A 25,608-nucleotide genomic window follows, 5' to 3' on the forward strand; every position below is an offset into this window, starting at 1 on the left:
AAAACCCATGAGAAAATGAGTTGTGCAGAGTATCCTAAAGGTGTAGAGTTCTGTTGGATTGAATATAATTTTTAGGATGGCGGTAATCAAGTTGATGTGACAAATTTTAAGTAGCTTGCTATAACCTTAATGCAAACTTTCTTGGAAAGTTGATCTTATTCTCGAGAAAATAAATGATTTGGGCACCTTGTATAGAGCTTAAAATCTGCTTTGCACTGGAAATTGGACAAATGATGTAGTAGGTAATTTTTACTATCATATCGTAAGGTATAGGACTGCTAACACTGAACAATCTGATAAGACTGTTAGGTTGTGAAGACTATTATTATTATTTATTATTTATCTGGGTGAAGCCCAGAGGCCCCAGCCAGGGATCCAGGCCCCATTGTAGCTCAGGGCTGTACATGCCCATAATGAAAGGCATATCCCAAAGAACTTTACTACTGTTCTTACAAGTATGTTTCCTTATTCATTTTCAGCCACGCCCTGATGAGCTCCTCTGAGAGTTTCTGCCTTCATCCTTGTCTTGTATAGGCACAAGGAATGAAAAAACAACAACACAGTAATTGGTTAGCCCTCTCCATAGGTCTGTGTCTGCTCAGTACACCAGTCACAGCATGCAGTCCCTTGCCATAAACAGTGATGGGGGGGTGGGGAAAGCATGCTTGGCTTAGTAGACAGAACACTGGGCTTGGACTCAGGAGGCCTTGTTCTGTTTGCTTTACCTTGTCTCGTTAGCTGCTGTCCTGCTGGGTGACATTGGACAAGTCATTTCATTTTTCTGTGCCTCAGTTTCCCAATTATAAGATCAGGATATCGATGTTTACCACCTTGGTAAAGTACTTTGAGATGTAGTGATGAAAAGCTTTCTATAATAACTGGCTCGTACTAGTATAAGGATCCAAGAGAAGCCATCAAGATGGAAGTTGGAATGTGGAGTAATAAACATTGAAGCAGTCAGTGTTGTTCCTCTTACCCCATAGAACAAAGCAATGGGTATGCCTTTTTACATCAATTATGCCAGGACACGATCCCACATATTCGTATGTGTTTGGACATGGGTCAAGTTACTCCACTGAATCAGCTTCATGCTTTTTTTACCAAGTCGCAAATTGCAACTTTCCTGAGGGTATCCAGCAGTGCCCTTAGTGCTGTGAAACTTGAAAACATGTGTAGTGTGTTTGTATATTTCATATATAAATGGTGACTTCCTGTCAAACAGACACTGTAGTAACATTTCAGTGAATGTGTTCAGAACCACCACCACAGATTTGTGTTATCAGTTGAGGTAGGAAATTACTGGTCTCAGACCCAGACTGGAGATGAAGGCTTGAGGACAGCGCAGTGGTGACTAGCATCCATCATTTTTTTTTCCTGACAGGGAACAAGGTGAAACTTTCCCAATCCCTCCTGGCAGCTCTTTAGCCTCATGTCACTCCTCCATCAAGATGCTGTGTCACCTCCAATGACAACAGTGACGAGAGTAAGTGGCTTGCAGGGACATAAGAAAGCATCACAATGAACAAAACTTGTCAGCTTTAATTAGCAGTGTTGAATGATGTCTTGAAAGCCTGTAGGTATAAACAGAAAAATAAGTTGGTAGAATTAAAAACAGATGTTAGACTTTAACTCCTTTAACAACAATTTCCCTCTTCCTCTCCCCTCAAAAAAAAATTACCAATCTAATGTCAGTTTATGCCCAATTCTATTTATACATTTCTCATTTATATTCAGATTTAGGATAATATATTCAGAAAGAGTGTAAGACAACATGCGTTTTAATGAACAAAGATGGCTTTTTTGGAATCAGTAGCTATTTCTGTTCTCTCTGCTTCCTGCTCAAACACCTAAACAGGACGGAGTTTAGGTTAAAACTGGCTGAGCATTCCCTTGAACTCAACTTATTCCAGCTCATACAGTAGATGTTAAACAAAAAATGACAAGTCCCACAAAATGTCCGTAAGACTGTTTACACCAGCTAGACTAATGGAACGATGTATTAAAGCTGTTGTATGGAATTGCTTTGGTAGTTGAATAAAAAGGCCCCTGGGCACCATAAACCCAGTGATACATATGTGACTTCCAAGGTTCACATGCCTTTTCAAAGCAATATATTAATCCTGACCCTGTATCCTGAGAATGTTTTTGTGAATCTTTTGAAATTTTTAATTGCTAAATGCCTTATGTTACCTTAAGCCTACACAGTTGGATCCAAGCTATTGCATTTCTCTTATCTTTGAATTATGAATTTTGACTGGAGTTTGTTCTCTATGTCCAAGTGGTGGCAGATGACAAAACAAGGAGCAATGGTCTCAAGTTGTAGTAGGGGAGGTCTAGGCTGGATATTAGGAAAAACTGTTTCACAAGGAGGGTGGTGAAGCACTGGAATGGGTTACCTAGGGAGGTGGTGGAATCTCCTTCCTTAGAAGGCCTGGCTTGACAAAGCCTTGGCTGGGATGATTTAGTTGGGCTTGGTCCTGCTTTGAGCAGGGGGTTGGACTAGATGACCTCCTGAGGTTTCTTCCAACTCTAACCTTCTATGCAAGTGCTTCATTAACAATAACCTGGAAGTGATACAGAGCTGTAACTGCTTTGGAGTGTAATGAGACTTGCAGTTCACTCTTTCAGAGCTTATCAGCACCCTTGCAGGGTTTAGCTTTCTATAAATGTGTGTGGTATTTAAGCCAAGCATTTGTATGACTAGCACACTCTCAAACACATCATGTTTTGCAGGCTAGGTTCAACCCTGCTGGTCTACGGAGGTGAAAATGGGCATACTGATGGGTAGGCTGACACACCCTAGTTAGGTAGTCTATCCCAGGGATGAGAATAGAATCCAGAGTCCTTGCATCTCAGTCCTTCAGCTATGGTTTCAGCTCTCCACACACTGGTCTGGAAGATGATCCTAAAAAAGCAGGTTGTGTTATTGATATAACAGAAAAGCAAATTGTCCTCAATGGTATAACGACAAATTGATACTGTAGGCATCACAAAATGTCCTTTTCCTCCTGGTAACACATGTGTTCTTAAAATTTCCCATCGGACTTAACTGACATCTATGTACGGTACCAAGCAATAAGTAGATTTGTACTTTGTAGTGATTAATTGGAATGTACCATCACAGCTATTAGTCATTGTCTTTGCCGCAGGCTAAGCCTGCACTTCTATAAGCAATGAATGCCTCAGTAAATTATAACTAGACATTTGGATGTATAAATATTGAAGTGTTTGGAAGGAAGGGAAGACTCTAGAAAATCTGCTACAATTCTCTGCTCCATTGCTCAATGCAACATCCATGAGATGAATGATTATTGATGATACATCAATCTCTGAACTTCTTATTTGGTTTATGACCTGTGTGAAACAATATGTGTGTTGCAAAACAGCAGAGAGCCAGAGTAAGGTCTCCAGTTGTTAAGATTAAATTGCTTTTACAAAGTACACTACCAAATGTAGTGTGCGAAGTAGTAGAAATAAACGACACATAATAAATAAACTAACAAAACACGGATTGAAGCCATATCCTCCATTTTAAAAATATTTTTATACTCAACTCAATAACTCTCAGTTGGTCTCCTGATCATTAGTATCATTGTGATGTAAAACATGACTCTTGGGGTTTCATTTGTTTTTTCTGGAGCGTGCCGTGATGAAAATATGATGATGGGCAGATCTTATTGAAAGCAGTAGCTACTGTTTCTTTTGTACCCTAGCATTAAAAAAGTTGTGGGTAAATATGGTACATGAAAGTTAACCTGGGCAATATAGAATTTTTGAGGAGTCTGAAAAGTAGTGCCAGGTTATGGATATTATAAACACATTTGAGATTACAACACTGTAGTATCTGCTGAAATTCTCGTGATGTTTTAAAGGCAGTTGCTCTAGAATTCGCTTGTATAAAAGGACCTGCAGAATGAAGAAAGAGCAAATATATTAAAACTTATGTGGGAGTCCCTGTAGGAACTGAGAGGCCAACACAGATATTGCATTAGTGAGACTCCTATGATCTCATGGGGCACTTGAAACAAAAATCAGGGAAACAACAGTGCAATCATTTCTCTACAGAATGTTCTATTCTTATCCCATAGGTATTGACTTCTGAACTGCACTAGTGATGTTTGATTACTGTACTTTTTGAAGGGACCTGTAACTGCCGGAGTCTTTACCGTAAACATCTATGGGAGGATCAATACCAATAATTAACACAGGCATAGTGTTTGTTCTAAAACTACTTTCGTTTATTACTGCCTCTTACTATTGCAGTAGTTGTCACCAGTTTTTCATTGGCTCAAAGCTGTAGCTAGATAATGCAGACTAGAATTGCACCTAGAAATTAGGTGAATTTTAACAGAGAGAGTAGTTAACCATTGGAGAAACTTGCCTAGGGCCATGGGGAAACTTGCCTGGGGCTCCCCTCTTCCTCCCAGAAAGCGTACAGAATCTGCCATTGGTAAATTCCAGCATCCCTATCAATTGGCTAGGTTGGCTGGCAGCCAGTGGCACGCCACCCTGTAGAACAGCTCCTTTCCTGCTTGAGTACCACTGCTCTGCCTGCATCAACTCTCACTCTTCTACCCCATGGGTTTGGTTATTATTGGACAAGGTAGTGAAGTGATCCACTGAATTTAAATCAGTCTAAAGGTGCAGATCCGTGTTGGTCTCAGCTTTTTATGTGCCTGTGCATTTCTGTTCACTTTGCATGGGCTTCTGCTTTTTCTATGCAAAAATATGGGTCTAATATTTCAATGAAGAACATCTGTGTAGGTTTAAATCATGTTCCATCTCATTTCTTGTGTATCGAGATTGCAATATTTTAGAGGCATGTCCTGGTAGGAATGGCTCTGGATAAGTTTTGTGGCCTTTCCAACTTGTCTGCAATGGTTTGGAGATGTGTTTTCTGAATGATAAGGCACCAGCTTAGCTCCCCATGCTGACATGGGCTGGGTGTTCCCATGAATCCAAACTCTCAGTGCATGGTTGGACGTGGCTCTTCTGGTGCAGTACTTCACATAAGATTGTGGACCTGAGTCGAGTACTGAAAGCAATGGGATAGGGAAGCTGGTCTTTTGAGTTACTATCCCTTTCATTAGTAGCAGGATGTGCTGCCTTCAGGTTTCATCTTCTTAATACATTGTCACAAAATTGTGACGCTTTGCCCACATTTTCTATCCTCATTAGCCCATTTCCTCACCAAACAGGATCTAGTCTAAAAAACAGATGCTCCTGTTTACATGTCTGAAGAAAGTCCTACAGCTACAAATAAAAGCCAACATTTAAAAAGTTGGAAAGGCCACAAAGGATGACCAAAGCCAGGTTGTCTATGCAGATCCCTCCTTCTCATCCAAGACCACCTTTCTGTGTTGACTTAAAACATTCTCTTCCTTGCAAAATATAAACCATCTAATAAGGATTATTTCTAGTGCTTCTTGGCTGGCGATGTCAAAAGCTTTATTATAGTTCACCATAGTCAGTATAATTTTGCTGCCAACTTTTCAACTTTTCATTCAGGATTGCATGCATTTCATTCACTAACGAGGAGCTTAACACCATGGAATGTAGAGGACTGAACTTTGGGCTTTAGATTCAGAGAAAACAGTCAGAAAAAACCCACTGTTTTTCAATTGAATTAAAATGACTGAGTTCACTATTTTCTGTCATTGGCAGGTTGCTGGATTTGTTTTTCTGGTGATTCCTGCAACAGTGTCTGGGACTTATTTCTCAATTTGTTTAGTAGTAACAGTTACAGAATATGATTGAAGCAATGAAAAGATTAAAATGAAATGCTTGAGATATATAAAAATTCACAGAAGTTGTGCCTCCTTGGCAAAGAGCCCTTGGGATCCAATTTCCATTGAAACAAATGGGAATTTTTCCATTCTGTTCACTAGGCTTTGTGTGGTACCATTGTTTTTCACCTGTGCTCTGTACATGTAACCCTGTCGCATTAAGAGTTCAACTAGATCATTGTTTTGCTATGCTGTTAAGTGCTTCAAGTATGAAGTCTTTTAAAGTAAATCCGTATGTTAGCAAATATGTGCATCTATGATTGCCTTTTAGTTCACATATTCAGAACCATCTCCCTTCTGTAACAGAGTTGGCTGGAAGGGCTATACTTTATATGATGGTAGAAAATATTTGCTAACAAAGAGATAAATAAAAGACTGCACAAGACTTGATTTGCCTCAGTCTTGGAAGAATTAGCTTGGCTACATAGCTTTTAAGATTTACAACCAATTTAGCATTGCTACTGATGGAAAACAAAATGTGTTTGGATCTCATTTTTCATACAGGCAGAGGGTGATGTCTGCTTTGTGGGAGAAGGAAGGAACAATTCTACCCTAACTCCCCAGCATGTTCTCGGAAACCGAAGAGCTTCATCGGACAAAGACACTGTGCATTTTACTGAGAGAATGGTTTGCTGGATCACTGGCTCATAGGTAAAGTTCTGTTGCAGACTAGCTTGAAGTTAACCAAGCCAGTGGTCTTGGTAGACCCCTGCTTCTCGTAGGTATGCCCAAAAAGCTTTTGGTTGATTTAAGATGATACAGTGTGAGGAGCTTAATTCAATTTAAAATAGTGTCTAATTTATGCAAAAATGATATATTTGAGTTTAGGACAGCTAGGTGATTAGTTTTCTCTAGGCTGTTGGAGTACACTAACATATGCCATCCTTAAATCTATCTAGATTGATGAACACCAGATGGAACTTGTGCAGAATGTTTTCTGCATTACTTGTAAGTGTCACTGGCAGCTTTTCATTTTTTGATCTACCAACAGACAGTTGTACTCACTTTAGCTAGTTGAGATAAATGCCTGCAGACTCTAAAATGTGTCTTGGAAAAAACTGTTACTCTAAAAGCTAAAAGATCCTCCCTGTATGGTAGGAAAAACCTGTGATCTCTCAATACAAGCTCCCAGTGCTTTAAAATGTCTTAATGGCTGTTAAAACCAGATTAATAGCCCCTTTTTGTCCATTTTTTTTACGTCTCATGAATTTTTCATTCAAACTGTAGGTTTTTTTTTTAGATTTTCTTCAAATAAATGAGAGCTGTGCTTTGAAGTATTTATTAAATATTATTTCATGAACATAAGTAGCTACTAAATCTCACATTGTTTTGCTTATTTCCTCCAATCTTTTGTCTCTTGTCCATATAACCTCTGGACCTGCAACTGGATCTACATGGACAGATGCTTGTAGGTTGAGGACTAACACAATAATCTCTGTAGTGCTGGGACAGTGTGGTGTTTGTATTTGCACCTAAAAGTGAGGTTACATTTATTGACCTTAGTAGAAAAACATCATAATATGGCACTTTTGTGCATTGGTAAATCAATGCATCCAGTTGTAGCATTCTGCCACTGTGTTCTCTTGGGATATCCTGGCTGAGGATTTAATCTCAAGGGGAATAGTTTGTTTCAAGGTTTAGGTGAGCTGACTCTCAACATTTTTGCAACTGCTTTCAGTTTTTGAGTCTATAACCCATAGCAATTTCTCTGGAGAGACCCTTGTTTCCGACTTGGATCATATATAATCTCCACATGGGTTTTTTTATCCATATCAAAACAATTAATCTTGGCTGGTTTAGGTGTGGCCAAAAGTGAAATAGTTGAAATTCCAGATCCATCCTGCGAAGCTTTTATACAAGGCTCTGATATTGTCCACACTATGAGCTAGGTATGTGTTTTCCCCAGGAGAGTATATGCATACTTGTGCTAGGTCTCACTGAGCTAGCATAAATATAAATAGTAATCGTGGTAGCACAGGTAGCAGCAGCAAAGTCATGGCTTAGCCTTGCTGAGTACAGATTGGCCTGAAACTAGTGCGTAGCGGCTACACTGCTATTTATACTTGCTCTAGCTGCATGAACAAAGGAGTGATGCCCTTTGTTCTCAGTGTAGATGTAGCTTGAGAGGAAGTGTGTGTATAGTGTCTGTCTATATATATAGACATTAGGCGCTAACCAGAGTTATCAGTTTTGTTGTCATAGGTGCTGCATGTTAATTAGCCTAGATAAGAAAATATAAACTGTAGAGGGACTTTACACAGGGGGAAAACGAAGATACAGAGAGATTAAGTCACGCATGAAGTTTGTGACAGAGACAAAATACAGCATAGATATACTGACCTTCTGCCTCAAGCTCTGCTCCCTCCTTCATCCTGTGCCTTACCCACTGGGCCACTGTGCAATGCCTATCAATGTCTGCTATTAATATTAGTTCCTGAGCAGGAAATAATTGCAAGCATAGATATCTGCTATGAGATAAGTCCTCTTGGAAAAATCTGAGCCCATATGCTTTATAATACAAAATATGTAGACACAAGGGCTTCACTTCTCCTGAGTTATTGCTAAATACTGTGCTCTAGAGATTTTCTGTTGTGCATATTCCCTACATGAGCTGGCAAAGTAATTCATTAAGTAGGCTTGAGACTGTTACTTTTATGGAGAGTTTAGAAAATGCTCTAAAGATGCAATGTGCCTTCTGTGAGAGTTTGTCAGAAGAAAATACTTCTCTTAGGTATGTTTCCAAACTTTTTTGTCAGTAAGCCACATGGGGAAGAAAACAGTCAAGAGAATGAAGAGTTCAGAGAGAACATTGACAAAACACACACAGCTTCAAAACCCTTGACTCTGCAATAACATTTGTAAATCATTCCTACTTAGTGGGCACTCTTCCTCCTCCAGTGCTGGCTAGGCCATCTAGAGATTGATGAACCTACCACTGCTTTGACTGTGTCTTTTAGCTCAGGCAGTACAGGCTTGTGCATAAAGATCCAGAGCTCACAGGTTGGATCCCTGTAGCTGCTGACCCACTGAGAGATGTTGGCTTTATCTATTGTTTGTTCGTTCATTCATTCATTCAGTGATGATACAATAATTCCCTGAAAGTATTTCTCTCAAATCCAGAAGAAAATTTGGTGATTTAGGTTCATGTTCTGCTCAGATAAGTGGGTGTCTTGAAGGATGATAGATTCTATAAAGACCGTGGGCTGGCCTGTGTTGTATACAACTCATGAATGTTGGTGGCCCATGAGTAGATCTTCTGTTTTTTGAGGCTTATTATTTTCAGCTTTTGGGGTTGATCTTTAGCAATTTTTGAGCTATATGTAGATGTCTAAAATAGTTTTTTTGAAGGGGGGGTTCTTTGCATATCAGTAATCTCTTCATAATATTCCTCAGTGTGTTACTGTTTCAAAAGCAGTAGAGACCCTTTAGTGTGCACCTTTAGTGTGCACAGGCCAATTAATGCTAAACACCCTAGTGTGCTTTAGAAATCACATCCCCATAAGTCCACATTACTGCTCCATGCACACACAAGCCCTTACATATAAGTAACCACTTGTGTTTTTCTGGTGCTTATTGGATAAATAGCAATTTCATTTTTTTCATATGAGAGTGTTTAATCAGTGTTTTTTTTGGTTATACCTAAAATCAGAAGCCCTGCCCAAGAGGTATAGTTAGCAAAAGGAAGTTTGAACAGCTGAGAGTCTGCATCAAGGCTTGACACCAAACATCGACCAGAATGATCCGATATTTCAGAAGTGTCACAGACAGAAGAGAAAAGTTACTTGCAGATTTTGGACTCTCTTTGGTGTATGCTCAATTATGCTCCGTTGGACAAAGAAAGGTGGAAGATTGTCCAGATAAATTTGAACTTGTTTGACATGTATAAATTCTTCTGCCTCATGTTTAATTCCAGCTCTGCATTGGCTCCATATCCCCCTAGCCCCCTTTCATGTGGTAGCATAGGAATAGCTCAGGTATTAGGCTGACCTCATCCCTTTTATTGGCAGAGCAGCAGTCGTGAATATGGAAGACATGCAGCTATGCTAATGTGCTCTGTCTGGAGACTGGAGGAATCCAGATGGACCAATAATCTAAAGTGGAGCTGTGTCTCAACCTCTCTAATGCAGAAGTAGTTCAACTTTCTCCCTTTTTACAGTGGAGCCCTGATGTCTGAACAAGCTCTTATATGGGGCTTTGGTGTCCAAATCTGCTAGGCTGCTTTAAGACAGTTTCTTCTGATCATTATTGTCATCACTGAATTGTTTTGGTCCCTGACCCCAAAGCATGTCCTATCCAAATTTAAGAGTTGGTGCTAGGAGAGGCTGGTACAAGGGATATGGGACTGGGAGCCCAATGGGTATGTTGGGATACTGATAGAGGGGTGGTGGTACTGGATACAGGTGCTGAAGCTGGTGGGCATTCTGGTGCTAGGCTTCAGAGACTATAGTGAGGATATACCCTTTCCCCCTATCCTTTGTCTGGCTTGTCTATTTAGATTATAAACGCTTCATGGCAGGGACTATGTACTGCTTTATCTTTGTTCAGCACCTAGCACAAAGGAGCCCTGATCTGGGTTGGTCCCTGGGAACTAGCGTGGCTATGTAGAGGGTTGAAGTTTAGGACGAGGCTGTTAGGATAATTTCTCCCTCCTTGTCTTTCCATGTTCTGCTTAAATTCCAGTGGCTATCCAGCCTCTCAGAGCAGTGTTTCCCTCTCTCCTGAAGTGATCCTGGGCAGCAAGTGAGTGAAAGGGAAAGATGATGAGTGCGGAGCAGGGGTGTCATTTTTTGAGGGGGGAGGACTTTAACCTTAACTTAAACTTTAATTCCATAAGCTATTTAAGCCCTTGAAAACATGTTTTTTTAAACAGATAATTTAGAAATTAGCACTGAATCTAATTCCTATATCAAAAAAGAATAAATATATACACCCACATACCCATGCCCACACACCAATTAAAGCCACGTTTTGTTTATATATAAATTTATAATGAGCAGGAGATAATACAGCAAGATCTTCCTAATTCCAAGCCTTGAGGTATCAGTTTTGGAGCCTTAACACAGATATCAAAAACACAAGTTTGATACTTCATATTTGTCCCCACTTAAGATAGTGTACAATCTGCTTACTTTCTCGAACAGACACACTATGTTACTGCCATTATCTACCCTATTTTTGTCAATTGTTTTTCACTCCACTAAAAATGTATTTACTTAATTTTAACATATGATTAAGTTTTTTTTCTTTTATTAAGAATGGGTATTTATTTTTCTAATCATTTTGGCATTTATGTTTACCAATCACAATCATGTATGTGATTTACTACATTCGACTCCATCATTACTATTAGTATCAGACTTGGAACTTCATTTATTTTTGTTTAAATTTTAAAAGATATAATTAAAAATACAATTTGAAAATAAGTGACCTTCATCTGCTCAGTGTCTAAAGCTGTATTTAGCTAATAGATTTTTTAAAAACTGGTACTGCTAAGGTGAGTATAAGCTCAATTCACATTCTAGATGGATACAATTATTTGATTGTACCACTTTAAATAATGAATGACAAAGCACTATACGATAATAAAAGTAATTACTCCAGCCAGGACAGTTAGGCATTTTAGAACTCACTACTCAAAGAATTAAATTTAATTGTAAGAGAGAAATAGAATTATGAAATGCACAGACGAGTCGGAAAACTAAAATAACAGTACTATAATCCTTAACGAACTTTGAAAGAATAAAATTAGAGTGTATATGTGCATTGTGCAGGTGCCCCTGCCTTCCCTAAATGGTGAGGAGGGCTTAAGGAACTGCAGTGGGATAGGTGGTGGTCAGAGCAGTGGAGGGGCTGGGAAGGAAGGGTGCTGCTTTCTATCTATTTATTATATTTTGCTTTCTAATCTTATAACCCACCAGGTGCCCACTTCACTTTGTTCCCCAGTTTCAGCTCCCGCCACCCTGACTGAGAATGCCTGCTCTACAGCTTAATAGCAATTATCTGGGATCCATCAGATAATGAGACATAAAGTAGAGCTGAACTCTGCTCTCATTGAAATCAATGGCTCAGTTCCCACCGTCTTCAATGGGTGCAGATTTAAATCTAGTAAATATCCACAAATCTACAGGTCAAAATGTTGATGAATTTTCCTCTTGTGAGAATTAACAGTTGATAAATATTTTTAGTTAAAAATCACAACCGTACATACAACTTATCGATATAAACAGCCCGTTGACTTTTCCAGCAATCTGAATCATCACCAAATTCTTGCTTATCTTCCTCACTGTGGCAGCAGGGCTACAAAGGGAATTTTTTCTCTGGATTTAGGTTTTTCAGAGGCCCTTTAAAAACCTATTGCTTTTGAAAAGCCATCGGAAGAGATTTAAATAAAAGGAGCAATTGTTAAGCCAGCCCTGGAACTAGGGGGAAATTGATCGATAGCGATGATGATGAAACATTACATGGAGTAGCGAGCAAATGGGCTTTTTTTTAAAATACAGACATAATTAAAATGAAAGTGATAGCTTTCAGTGTAAAACACCAAGAGATCCCCAGATATAAAAACATTGCTTATATTTAAAATAACGCAGTGTTAACAAGTTTGCGAGGACCACTATGGGGCTTTGACCAGATGATGGCAGTGTGGTTTCGCACAAATTCTCACAGCCAAAATAAATATACATTTTCGAATGACCATTACTGAACTTCCATTCTAGCTAGATACATCAGCTGCAGTGCTGTGTCACTTGGGATGCCTGGCCGTGACTTGCAGTGATGTGGAAAGGAAACTTCTCCTTCCTCCACGGCACAAGACCGTTGATGAAGAAGATCAGGTGCTACTGCATCGGCTCTTCCAGGAAGTTTCTAGGTAATATAACCTTGTTAACGCGCTGTGCCATAGATGCACTTGCACACCATCAACACTGACATGTAGCCATCACACCCTGTCCTGTATGGCAAAAGAATAGCCTATGAAATGTATCTTTGCTGTAAAAGCTCGAGTGAGGGTAACTGATGACTGAATTAGTGCAAGCTTGCTCATAATAATATCAGTCTTCATCAGAAGGCCTCCCAGCACTTTGCAAACATTAGTGAACTGAGTCTTGTGATAACTACCCCTCATATCAGTTACACGGGTGTGACGAGTGGGACTGTTCTTAATGTTTCCTCTGAATACTGTAGGGGTGCCTCAGTTTCCCCTATGCATTTCTTAAGTCTCTAGGTAGTGGAATAAGGGGGTGTAATTGTTGCAGAGCAAAGGGTCAGTGTACATAAATGGCCAACCCTCTGTCTTTTGGCAACTAATGGCCTGGGCTCTTCCCCTCTGCAAGGTGATAGCTAAATATGTTGGAGAACAAAGGAATCAGGTGACCTCCTGGCCCGGGAAAGGAACAAAGCAAAGGAGGAAGGGCTGGAGAGTCAGTTTGGAGCTGGCTGGGGACGTGGAGTGAAGTGCAGTTGTGGGTATCTGGCTCACTGCCCCCCAGAATGGACCTGGCTGAGGGGTCCTGTTCTCTGTACCTACAAACTCTGTTTTAGACTGTGTTCCTGTCATCTAATAAACTTCTATTTTGCTGGCTGGCTAAGAGTCATGTCTGACTGCGAAGTGGGGGTGCAGGACCCTGTGGCTTCTCCAGGACTCTGCCTGGGTGGGCTCGCTGTGGGAAGTGTATGGAGGGGCAGAGGATGCTGAATGCTCCAAGGTCAGACCCAGGAAGGTGAAGCCGTGTGATCTTCTTGCCCTGAAGACAGTCTGCTCACAGAGAGGAGACTTCAGCAGAGTCCTGACTGGCTTCATAGGGAGCAGTTCCAGAGCATTGCCCGGGGACTCCGTGACAATGGGTAAACAAGTATTACTAGCCTCATTTTATAATAAGGAAATTGAGGCTCTTCGAGGTGACTTACCTGGGGTCATGCAGAAAATCTGTGGTAGAGTTGGGAACAGAACCCTCATCTCCTGATATGCTTTAATCACAAGAACACACTTTTCCACTAGATTCACAAAAGGGGAGAGTTTCAGAATCACCTACAGGGATTAGGAGCACAAGTACTACTGGCTTTCAGTGTGTTCCTTAGTATTTTACGCACATAGGAAAATGCACCATTAAATCTTGTATGTGAATATGTATTAAGTAGTCTTAATTTATCCCAGTTAGAGTTATAAATTAGAAACCAAACTAAGTTATGAGTAGGTATTTATTTTACTTACAACATATAGTTAGTGATTATTCCTGATGCTTTTATTATAATTACCTGAAACCAGCTCATTATAAATCTCAAATTGTGGTGTTATTGACACACACTATTTTCTAGTTTTCTATAAATTGGCAAATGCCAGTTTTCTAAAACACAAATATTTGGACATTGGCAGTGGAATTAGTTAATTTTTTTTAAAATGGGATAAAAATGGGATCTTGCATTTACATTCTCTGAACTTCCATCCCTAAAGACTGACATGTGTTTTTGTCTGTATAGAAAAAAGCCTGACCTTTGGCTAAGGCTGTGTAATATGTTTAGCTTCAAAAGAGAATTTAGGATAAAGTTATGAGCAACACAACATTATTTAATTAAAAAATACTGTCTAAACACCATACAATATTTGCTCTGAATGCTGCACTTGATATTCTAAACTCTCCACTCCCACCAAACAGCAGAATACGTCTGAGGTGGAATGTGGAAACAGTTTAATGGCATACAGCACAACTGAAAAGTTAGTGAAGGAGAAATAATTAAGGCAAAGACTATTTCTGTCGCATGAGAAATCTGCCTGTTATCTTCTGGGATGGGATTTTGCAACCGCTCAGGATTGGCATAACTCTGCTCCCATTAGTCAATGAAAGTTTTACTCAGTGATTTTCAATATCCCACACTTAATGAACCTGGATCGGAGGCTTCTAGCTTGTTTAGGTAACCTCTCAATTTAAATGCCTTTCAGTGTAGATTCTACTTTGTTAACAGGATGGTCTTCACTACAGAAGAGCGTCGACCCAAATTAGCTGTTACCAAAGGTGCATGTTAATCAATATTAACCACTAAAGAGACTGCTCTAATTGCTACTGTAACCATTCACTGACCCAGGTTGCTTTTGGATGATACCAACTGAAAAGGTGAAGAAGCTGGTGGGACATTGTGTCCCTGTTGTAGTCCATAGGAATAGGGTAATTTATTTTTCAATAGTTTCAGCCCTTAGTGGTGTGCAACAATTATTGTGTCTCTTGGGGGTTACCCAACAAAACAATGTGAAGAACCTGCATTGCCACTGGTGGGTCCCAAAGAACTATCTGCTAAATATGCACAAAGACACAAGGCCTGGTTACATGTATAATGGGTTTCTGGCTGCGTCTAAAACATACAACACCATGAGTGCTACTAAGAGGCTCACAAACCATTTAAAGGGATAATATCCTCCACTAATTCACCATACCTGTCTAGCTTGGAAGGATGGTAAAGTGCTCATGCAGGCTTGCTGGAATCCTGCTGGATTAATGTAACTCTGTTTTTGGAGGTCTCTTAGAAAGCACTGAATGCTAGTTTAAAATACCTCTGTCAAGTCTTAATCAATGTTTATTATAAAGGAATAAATCAACAGTACAAAGGATATCTCAAAAGAAGGTTATAATTTAACAGCTGTCAAAGTGGAGTCTGGTCTAAATTCTTTAAGAAATGTTATGTCTTCTACTGTTGTTAAATACCATAGCATCCAGTTGAGAAGCACGGAGTCATTGACAGTTCTTGGTCACTTCAGGATTTCCAGGTAATATATTTTATTAGTAGTAATATTGCAGTAGTGCTTAGAGGACCACAATCAAGGGTTAGTCCCCCAGTGTGCTAGGTGCTGTAAAACATTATGAAAGAGAGTTCCTGCTCCAAAGATGTTCCTTTCCAAATATAAGATGAGAGACAAGTAGATGGAACAAATATACAGGGGATCTACAAGGCAACAGAGACAATTTGGATTAATGGAATAGGTAGTGGTCATACCACACTAGCTGCCTACCACTTTCAAATGCTTTGTAGGTATCCTGGCATAGTTTGGTTTTAAAGGAGAAATTTTAAGAAGGATAACTTAGTGATTTGGCAAATATTTATGAGGAGCTTCTCCCATGCAGAAGGAGAAACATAGGAATTTGCATGATGGTACTTGTTGGAAAAAAATCTAATACAAGTCTTTTAAAGGTGTGACAATATGTAGATGGAGGAAGGACTATTAAAAATAAGATGATGATGATGTTTGAAAGCCTAACTTGTTGGGATGCTAACTCACAAAGTAACCTTGTTAAGGCATGTGTGTCATACATTAATCTTACCAATTAATGGCATGTCAAAAGACTAACTTATGGCATTTTTTCCCACTCAGTTAATATCATTACAAGTTTTTAATTAAATTTTGGTGTCATTGGATATTTTCATAAAAATGTCTAAGTACCACAAGGATTGTTACTTTATCACCTTTTCTCTGTAGGGCACTCTCTCGAAGTGATAATGCCTAGCTTGTGCTTTTTTGCATTTGATGCATCATTACCACTTTTGAAAGTACTGAGGTTCACTTTTCAAAAAAAACCACACTTTTCAAGATCAGCTATAAGTGGTCTGATAAAAATAAATATAATAGAGTGAGTGGAACCAACAGGATGTGCTGCTATCGAATACAGGACAATTTTTTGTGAACATTTTAATGAAAAAAATAATCGCAGACTCATAGGACTCGAAGGAACCTCAAGAGGTCATCTAGTCCAGTTTGCTGCACTCAAGGCAGGACTAAGTATTATCTAGACCAACAAATAATTTGTTTGGAGAAACTTTTCTTAGTTTCATGAGTAATGGAGCAGAGGTTGGACTATATATATTTTAAAAAGTCTTAACCAATGATAGACCTTTTAGCGTATAAATTTGGCAAAATATCAATAAATATTTACCAAGTTTGCGTTTACAAATATCTCACTAAATTCAGAAGGACAGATTCTGTTTTGTCATGCTGGTGTCCTGAGTGTGGAAGAACTCCATTGAAGTCTTTGGAGTTACGGTACTCCAAAATTTGCACCAATTGAATTAAGATTAATCCACACCCAGTAAATCTAAAATCTATGTAGTAAGTACAAAAGCTCCAGAAGAAGCGGTGGAGCAGTCAAAAACCTGATAGGCCTAAATACATTGTGATGTAAATAAACCTGGAGAATAAGAACTAGAAGTGTTGGCAGTGATCAGAGTTCAATGATTTCATTAGAGAGTGCAATAGTACCACCATTTAATGAGCAGTTATGGCAGTTTAATATAATACCTTACAATTAGAGCTGGTCAAAAAATTTTTGTCAAAAGTGTTTAGTGGGAAAGTGCTGTTTTGACATAATGATTTTTTTCCCCACAAAATCATATTGATTTTAATAAAACTTTGCTCAGAAAAAATTGGAAATATCATTTTAGAAAATATTAAAATGTCTCATTTTGACATTTACAGAAGGTTCTCTCTTGATCATTTCATTTCAAAATGACTTTTTGATCCGAAGTTCACTTTATTTTATATGTATAAAAACATGGTTGTAATCTTAAAAAAAAAAAAAAAAAAAAAAAAAAAAAAAAAAAAGCTTTGGTTGACCTGAAATTATTTTGTGCCGGGGAGGAGAGAGGGAGGAATTATATTTTGTAAAAATAAGTCCATAAATAAAAATTCTAAATTATTCATGGGATCCATTTTACAGTCAGCACTACTCCATATCAATATTTTATATTCAGATATCGTATTGGAAATGAGAAATGTTTTTGACTGTTGGTGGCAGTGTGAAAGGAGAATTGTGACAGAGGTGTTTTGAACCATTGTTCGATGCCTGCTAGGATGCTACCATAGAGTCTCACTGATCTAACTTGGATGTAACAAGCTTGGATGAGCACTTGAACTTCTTTCTCAGATAGGTCGTGATGCCACATCAGTGTCCCTGAAATAGTAAAATGACGAGGAAGTGGCTAAACCAATGTTATGATGACATGATAGATAAAAAGTCATGATCACATTAAGTTGTTCATGCCTGCAGTTTGAATTAAGATCCGTCGCTTACCTTATCAGAAAGAAAGCCTTTTACAGTAAAACAAGGATCTACAGATAGCAACATGATATACATCTACTGTACTATAAGTGAGAATGAAAGGTTCACTTAAACCCTTAATTTCTAATGGAAAGTGTATATCACTATAATAGCCCTTGGGAATTAATGCATAAAAGAAGTATACAGTATAAACTAATAACATAGAGGTCAATAAATGAAGCATAAGAAATGCCTGCTCTAATCTATACATGAATGGAAATACAATATCCTAGAATAACCTGTTGACCTTGGGTGGCAGGCCAGTCCTTGCCCACAGACAACCTGCCAACCTGAAACATATTCTCACCAGTAACTGCACACCGCACCATAATAACTCTAGCTCAGGAACCAATCCATGCAACAAACCTCGATGCCAACTCTGCCCACATATCTACACCAGCGACACCATTACAGGACCTAACCAGATCAGCCACACCATCACTGGTTCATTCACCTGCACATCCACCAATGTAATATACGCCATCATATGCCAGCAATGCCCCTCTGCTATGTACATCGGCCAAACTGGACAGTCTCTACGGAAAAGGATAAATGGACACAAATCAGACATTAGGAATGGCAATATACAAAAACCTGTAGGAGAGCACTTCAACCTCCCTGGCCACACTATTGCAGACCTTAAGGCGGCCATCCTGCAGCAAAAAAACTTCAGGACCAGACTTCAAAGAGAAACTGCTGAGCTTCAGTTCATCTGCAAATTTGACACCATCAGCTCAGGATTGAACAAAGACTGTGAATGGCTTGCCAACTACAGAACCAGTTTGTCCTCTCTTGGTTTTCACACCTCAATTGCTAGAACAGGGCCTCATCCTCCCTGATTGAACTGACCTCGTTATCTCTAGCTTGCTTGCTAGCATATATATACCTGTCCCTGGAAATTTCCACCACATGCATCTGAAGAAGTGGGTATTCACCCACGAAAGCTCATGCTCCAAAACGTCTGTTAGTCTATAAGGTGCCACAGGATTCTTTGCTGCTTTTACAGATCCAGACTAACACGGCTACCCCTCTGATACTGTTGACCACAATGCCAAAGGTATAAGCAAAACCGTAAGTATAGTGTTGGTGTATCAAATGAAAAAAAAAAACACATTTCAGGGCAGTTTCACAAAAACTGAAGAAAAATTGCATTTCTAAATAGGCTACTATAAATCACTGTATTATAATAATACTAGTCTACTATAACCCAGGCCACCAACCTATTAGCGACAGAGTTTAGATATAAATGTGACGTCTGTAAATACACTCTTTGGGTTTGGCATAAGGTATGAATTTACAGATACTGTATGTGAGAGAGAAGTATTTATTGAGAGAATCTTTTATTCCTTTACAATCTTATCGGTAATGGGATTTACTCTTCATCTCTACAGAATGCTCTAACATGAAGCTGGATCTGAAGCTGTGAAAACATTGAATGAGCTACTGTGATGAATGACCCTCTTTAATATCATTGGCAGAACCTCAAAAGGTATAGTTCACCTAGGATTAGAGTGACCATCCATCCCATTTTTAAAAGGACAGTCATGTTTTTTGGGACTTTTTCATATATAGGTGTCTATTACCCCTCACCTTGTCCTATTTTTTCATAGTTGCTATCTGATAACCCTACCTAGGATAAGCGTCCAAAAATGAGGAGTCTTAAAATATTTATTTTAGCCTCCTTGATGTAGAAGTGGAGTAGGAATTCTTGCAGAATCATGATGTCTTACAAGGGTTTCCAGTGCTTTCTTGTTTTACTCATCTAGAAACAACAAGAGGACAGGTGTTCCGCCCCGCCCTATCTGCTGCCACTTTGGCATTGGACAAAATCTGGAAATGGCAAGACAAACTAAATGTAAAGCAAACAAAAATTTTATGAAAATTGCTCAAACCTGAAAGGTTAGGTTTGGTTTGGGTTCAAGATTTGAGTCAATTATATCATCTGTATTTGTTTAGGCTGTCCTGAACTTTTGAACATTCACAACCAGTCCATTATACTGCTGTTAGTGGCAAATCAACCTCAAGGCACAGTGTTTCCAGGAAACTCTGTGTAGTGTTGGGTTGCCAGTTGCCACCAACATGAACTTCAATTACTTCCTTCTATGAAAAAACGTAATCCAAACAAGTAAAAATCACAAGGTTGGAGTAAAACTGACAGCAGCATCATCTTTCTGGAAGCTCAGAGCTTCCATTATGGGAAATGTTGTAGGGTTTGATTGGGATGAAACCAATAAGGTCCTATAGGAAATAAGATAAGGTTCTAAAGAAATGACTTTATAAATCCATAGAGCATAATAGACAATTATCTCTTTTCTGTAGAGTTTCTTAGATAATGCTGTCGAATTGAATACAAAATTGTCCATGCTATACATCAGGGGCAACAAGGGCCAAAGGCTGGGGCAATGGACTGAGAGTAAGGAGCCCTGTGTTGTAATCTCAGCTATGCCACTGATGCTGCTGAGGGTCCTTGGGAAAGTGACTTAATCTCTCTGCAGATCAGATTCCTCATCTAAAAATGTGGATAATAGTACTTAGCTCCCTTGGTAAAGTGCTTTTAGATTCAAAACGCTATGGGAGCTAGGTAATTCTATAGGTTGGCTTAAACATTCTATAAAAAGGTTACCATTGTTTATTAAATTACAGTAGACAAGACTTTTCCTATTAGAGTTGAATTGAAGTAATAAGGGGGAAGGGTGTCTAACTCACGGTGACTTCTGACTGCCACATAAAACATTTTCTCAGAACTAATTAAAACTTTGAGGGATCATCAGAACTTAAATGAATCAGTGCTGTGTAAGTAACAACTTATCTAGAAGATTTTGAACAAACATCCACAATGCAAATTAGTTTTCTGTGGAGGGAATCTGGCTCATTACAATGCTGTGCACTGATAAGATTTCTCAGTGTCTGTAATTTTCCATACTTTTAAGTTTATTGGTTTTCATAAACTCTCTTCCAGGACTTTTAATATATAGAAAAACACTCTTTAAAATGATTTACTAAGTGACACTCACTGTGCTTCAGCAATACCTCACAGTTAACAAACAGTGTCTGAATTAAGGACTGAAAGAAAGCTGGGCCCAGTTATTGCTCAAACGTGGCCATTAACTTTGGTAATCTCTTTTAAAAAGGATTATTGCAACTATAAAATATCTTCCCATGATTATACTGGCAGTTATAAGGAAGATTCATGCCTGGCAGAACTTTTGTTTAGTATAGTTCATTCCTGAATAGTTTAACTTATTTTATTTTATTTTTTTTACTGGTAATATAAAGTAGGTCTCAGCATTGGCTGGGAGGTGGGGCAGCATCTAGCAATGATTATAATCAACACCATCAGCTATCCCTGTCTGATACAGTTTTTTTTTTATGAAGTAACTGACTAATGGAGACCTCTCCAGTGTCAAACATTTAGGATGCTATGCCTTCTGTCTGTGCATGTAATGCATACTAGAACACTGGGGCTCTGTCTCTTTCGATGATTGACGAATCTGCTACTGTCTCTAACAGATGTGAATAGAGGCTCAGGCTTTTGGATCCAGAGATCCTGAATTCAGTACCCATCCAGGGACATCATTCTACTTGGAACTCATATTAGGCTAGACTGTGATAACCTTACTCACATTGTGTAGCAGCCTATTGATTTAAATGGGACTCTTCACAGAGTAAGATAATTACAGTGATATTAACGATATTGCAGACTAGGCCACTGGGAGCTGTACAGAAGGACTAGTGCATTCATCACCAAGAGGCCTTTTTAAGAGCTCCAAAAGCCAAGGATAATTACCATCATTTTTGACTCATTAATCTTGGTTCCTGTCTTCTTTCTAACAGCCCTTCGAAGAGTACTTGAAAGAATTTGCTAAAACTTATTACATATATTTTCTCTTATTAGATTTTAGTTCAACATCTTTAAAATCTGGTAGAAACTTTATTTTTTTTCTAGCATTTATGTTCTGGTAGCGTCCAGAAGCGCTCACTGAACCCAGAATCTGTTGTGTAGGACTCTGTGCAAACAGAGATGGGCATGGCACATGCCCTAAAAACTTTAAAAAGCATAAAGTGGATGCATAAATATTTTGCTCTATGCATCTGTGTACTGTACTGGAAGCTGTATTTCCTGTTTATCTGTAGCACACAGAAAGCTGATCTGAAAATTCTTCTTGAGATAGTTACATAACTAAAATAAAGTAGTGCCTTTGTTTTAATTGAGGTCAGGTGGCTGGTATACATACAGCACCTCTTTGTATGAAAATGCTACAGTATTGCCATCCCTGTGCATTTGAAAATCATGATACGGGCTTAAAAATCATGACTTTTTTTTTTTAAGTACTGGGTTCTTTGCATTTGCCTTTTGGTTTTGAGCATTTAGGATACATTCCATCCACACTTCCAAGCTTTATGCCATGACCATGAGGGATAGATACTTTATACTCTCTAAAAATGTAAGCTGACATTCTAACCTAATTGCTTGACTCCAGTAGCTGGGTCTTCAATAGAAGAAGCAGCTCTCACAAGACTTGCACAAAAGTCATGAGAGGTGGCAACACTGATATTGCCACCCTACCTTCATGAATGTCTTCATCAGTGTCAGATGTACATAAGGATGAAGCTCACAATTCCATTTTGAAAGTGTTTTCAATAACTCTGCTATTGGTAGATGTGCTGTTCAGCAGAACGACTTTTCTTTTCTTTTCTTTCCACCAGAGCACAATGCACAGGGAACCTGCAGTGGTTCTGGCTCCAGTTAGCAATGAAAAAACCCCAGGTAAGCAATTTTTCCTAATTTAATGTAATATGATGTAATGTATCCACAGATTATCCACTTACCATTGGGCAGAGTTCTCCACTTAGCTTTAATATTTCATCCAGTCAGGTTGCTGTTATCAGGCAGCGTACACTTAGGCAAAATGCTGTTTCTCTGCACAGAATTTCTCTGCTTCATGCATGCTTTTTTTTTTTTATGTTAGAGTTGTCATGATTGTCAGCTCCTGGCTTATTTCACTTGCATTACACTAGTGAACTGGAACTCTGATAAAGGAGTTATGTACAGTGATGACAAGAATTGATTTCCAATTTCCTGTAGAATGACTCTATCATTGCTTGTGACTCAGGCAATTTAGCGTATATTACAGAGCTAGCTGAGGGCTATAGATCACCCTGACAGTCTTCTAGTCACAGAGGATGCTGATTTTGACAAGATATTGAAAGAGAGATTTTATGAATGTTTCCTTTCTCTGAAATAGCTTAAAATGGAGTTTTCTGTTGTGGGAACTGTATGTAAAGAGATTTGGCAGGAAGCACAATGGGTGTGTCAGACTTGGAGTTTGTGTAGATCAACCTTCCTTCATTTCTGCTGATGCACTATCCATTTCCTGTTGCTTTTTTATAAAGTAATCAGTTAGCCAGGTCCTATTTCTTCATCACAGGGGAACAACAGGAGGGTGCTAAGATTTCTCCCCACTCCTCCATTTGTCACCCTAAATTTAAACTCTGATTCTTAGGCTAATGAGGTTAATTGTTTGCGAATCTTAAAAAGGGAGCCATCAATGATTGAAAAAAACTTATTGGCCTTGTAGATAGAGCACTGTACTGGGCCTCAGAAGACCTGGGTTCTATTCCTGGCTCTGTTACTGGCCTGCTGGGTTACATTGGGCAAGTCACTTTGCATCTCTGTGCCTCAATTGAGATAGTTGGCTGAATGAAGTGCGGTCTAATGCTCAACTTGGTGGCATTTCCATGTAATGCGATATCTTTGGAACACCACATCCAATCAGTTTCAAAATTTCAGAGAATGTCCTGGCATCAGTGGATACAAGCTATTGTGTTTGGTGCAAACTAGGAGAGCCTGATTGAAAGGCCAGTCAGGATCTCCAGATAGGGTTATCAACTTTCTAATCGCACAAAACCGAAAACCCCTGTCCTGAGGCCCCACCCTTCCTCTGAGGCCCCACCTCTCACTCTCTCTCCATTCCCCATCCCTCTGTCGCTTGCTGTCCCCCACCCTCACTCACTTTCACTGGGCTGGGGCAGGGGGTTAAAGTGTGAGAGATGGATGAGGGGTCTGGCTGTGGGTGTGGGGGTATGGGCTCTGGGCTGGGCCAGGGTGTTGGGGTTTGGGGAGGGTTGAGGCATGTGGGCTCCGAGAGGGAGTTTGGGTGCGGGAGGGAACTCTGGCCTCATGCAGGGGGTTGGGGTGCAGGGGCATGTGCGGGGTCCCTGTGACCCCTAAGCTCATGGGTGGCCAGTGAGGTTCGACGCGCTGCCCTCTCACCTGCAGATGCTGCCCCTGCAGCTTCCATTGGTTGTGGTTCTCAGCCAATGGATGCTGCTTAGCCGGCACTTGGGGCATGGGCAGAGCTCGGAAACGCCTATGTGCCTAGTGGCCGCAGGGGCCTGTCAGTTGCTTCTGGGAACAGCGCTGAACTAGGGCAGACAGCGAGCTTGCCTTAGCCCCAGGCTCCTGCTTCACCGCCGGCTGGACTTTTAAAGGCCAGGTTGGCAGTGCTGACCAGAGCTGCTAGGGTCCCTTTTTGACCAGGTGTTCCAGTAAAAAAACCGGACACCTGGCAACCCTAGTCCCACACTGCCCTCTTCTGCAGAGAACAGCATCTCTCTGAAGCCTCCATTTGCTGCCTATACATATCAGAGGAAGCAGCTTAATTTCCTGTGTGGGGAGATTGTTTGTAGTCTGGACTCTAACAGAAATATGGGCCGGGTTTGTAGGAAGAGAAGCAAAGTCCTAGGGGAGAGTGGAGTGGTGGGGAGAAATGGGGATCTTTTAGAGGGAGCAGGGATGACTAGGAGTGGGGGCTAGTGCCAGGGACCACAGAGGTGTAGAGCGTGGTGGTGGGGGTGGTAGCGGTGGTAAATAGGGACCTAGAAGAGAAGGAATGGGGATGGACGCAGTGAAGAATCAGGGATACAGAGAGGACAGGGGATGAGAGGTGGTGGGAGAAGCGGGCCTCGGAAGTGATCCTGTATATATGTGGAGAAATGGATTTGGTGATGAGGGTTGAAGCAACAACTTGGGAAGGGCAAAGGGGAAATTTTTCATGAAAAAATATGAGTGAGACACACCCACAGGTTAGTAGCCTGAGGACTGGAGCACTTGGGATGCAGGAAACCTAGGTTCATTCACAGGGCCAGCTTTAGGAACTGTGGGGCCCAATTCCAATACCTGGAGGCAGTCTCGGTCTTCAGAGACACTTTGGCGGCGGGAGATCCTTCACTCATGGCACTGAAGGACCCCCTGTTGCCGAAATGCTGCCAAAGATCCGGAGCACCGCCAAGTCAGTAAAAAAAATTAAAAAGGTGCTGCGGGTACGGGGCCTGATTACGGAGAATCTGGTTAAAGCTGGCTGTGTTCATTGAGATGCCTAATTCAGAGCTGGGACTTGACCATGCATCTCCCATACCTCAGATTGCGATTGGCTGTTCTGCTGTGGGTCTCTTCCCCTCTCATATTTTGACCAGAAATTCCTCCTTCCTCTGAAACCTTCCTGACTAAATTTTTTGTTGAAATTGACACATTTCTGTGAAAAATTTTAGTTCCGATGAATCTGTGTTTTCTGACCAAAACATAATTTTTTGAAAATTCTGACCAGCACTAAATCCAACCCAAGCCCCAGGGTGTACCAGGCTAGTGTCACTAACCACTCCTCAGTCCTTCCTCTTTTTTTTTTTTTTTTAAATCCTTAATGGAGCTGAAACAACTACTATGTGTTTTTCTCTCTCCCTTTCCT

This window comes from Gopherus flavomarginatus, chromosome 19, assembly GCF_025201925.1.
Source record: "Gopherus flavomarginatus isolate rGopFla2 chromosome 19, rGopFla2.mat.asm, whole genome shotgun sequence".
NCBI classification, from domain to species: Eukaryota; Metazoa; Chordata; order Testudines; family Testudinidae; genus Gopherus; species Gopherus flavomarginatus.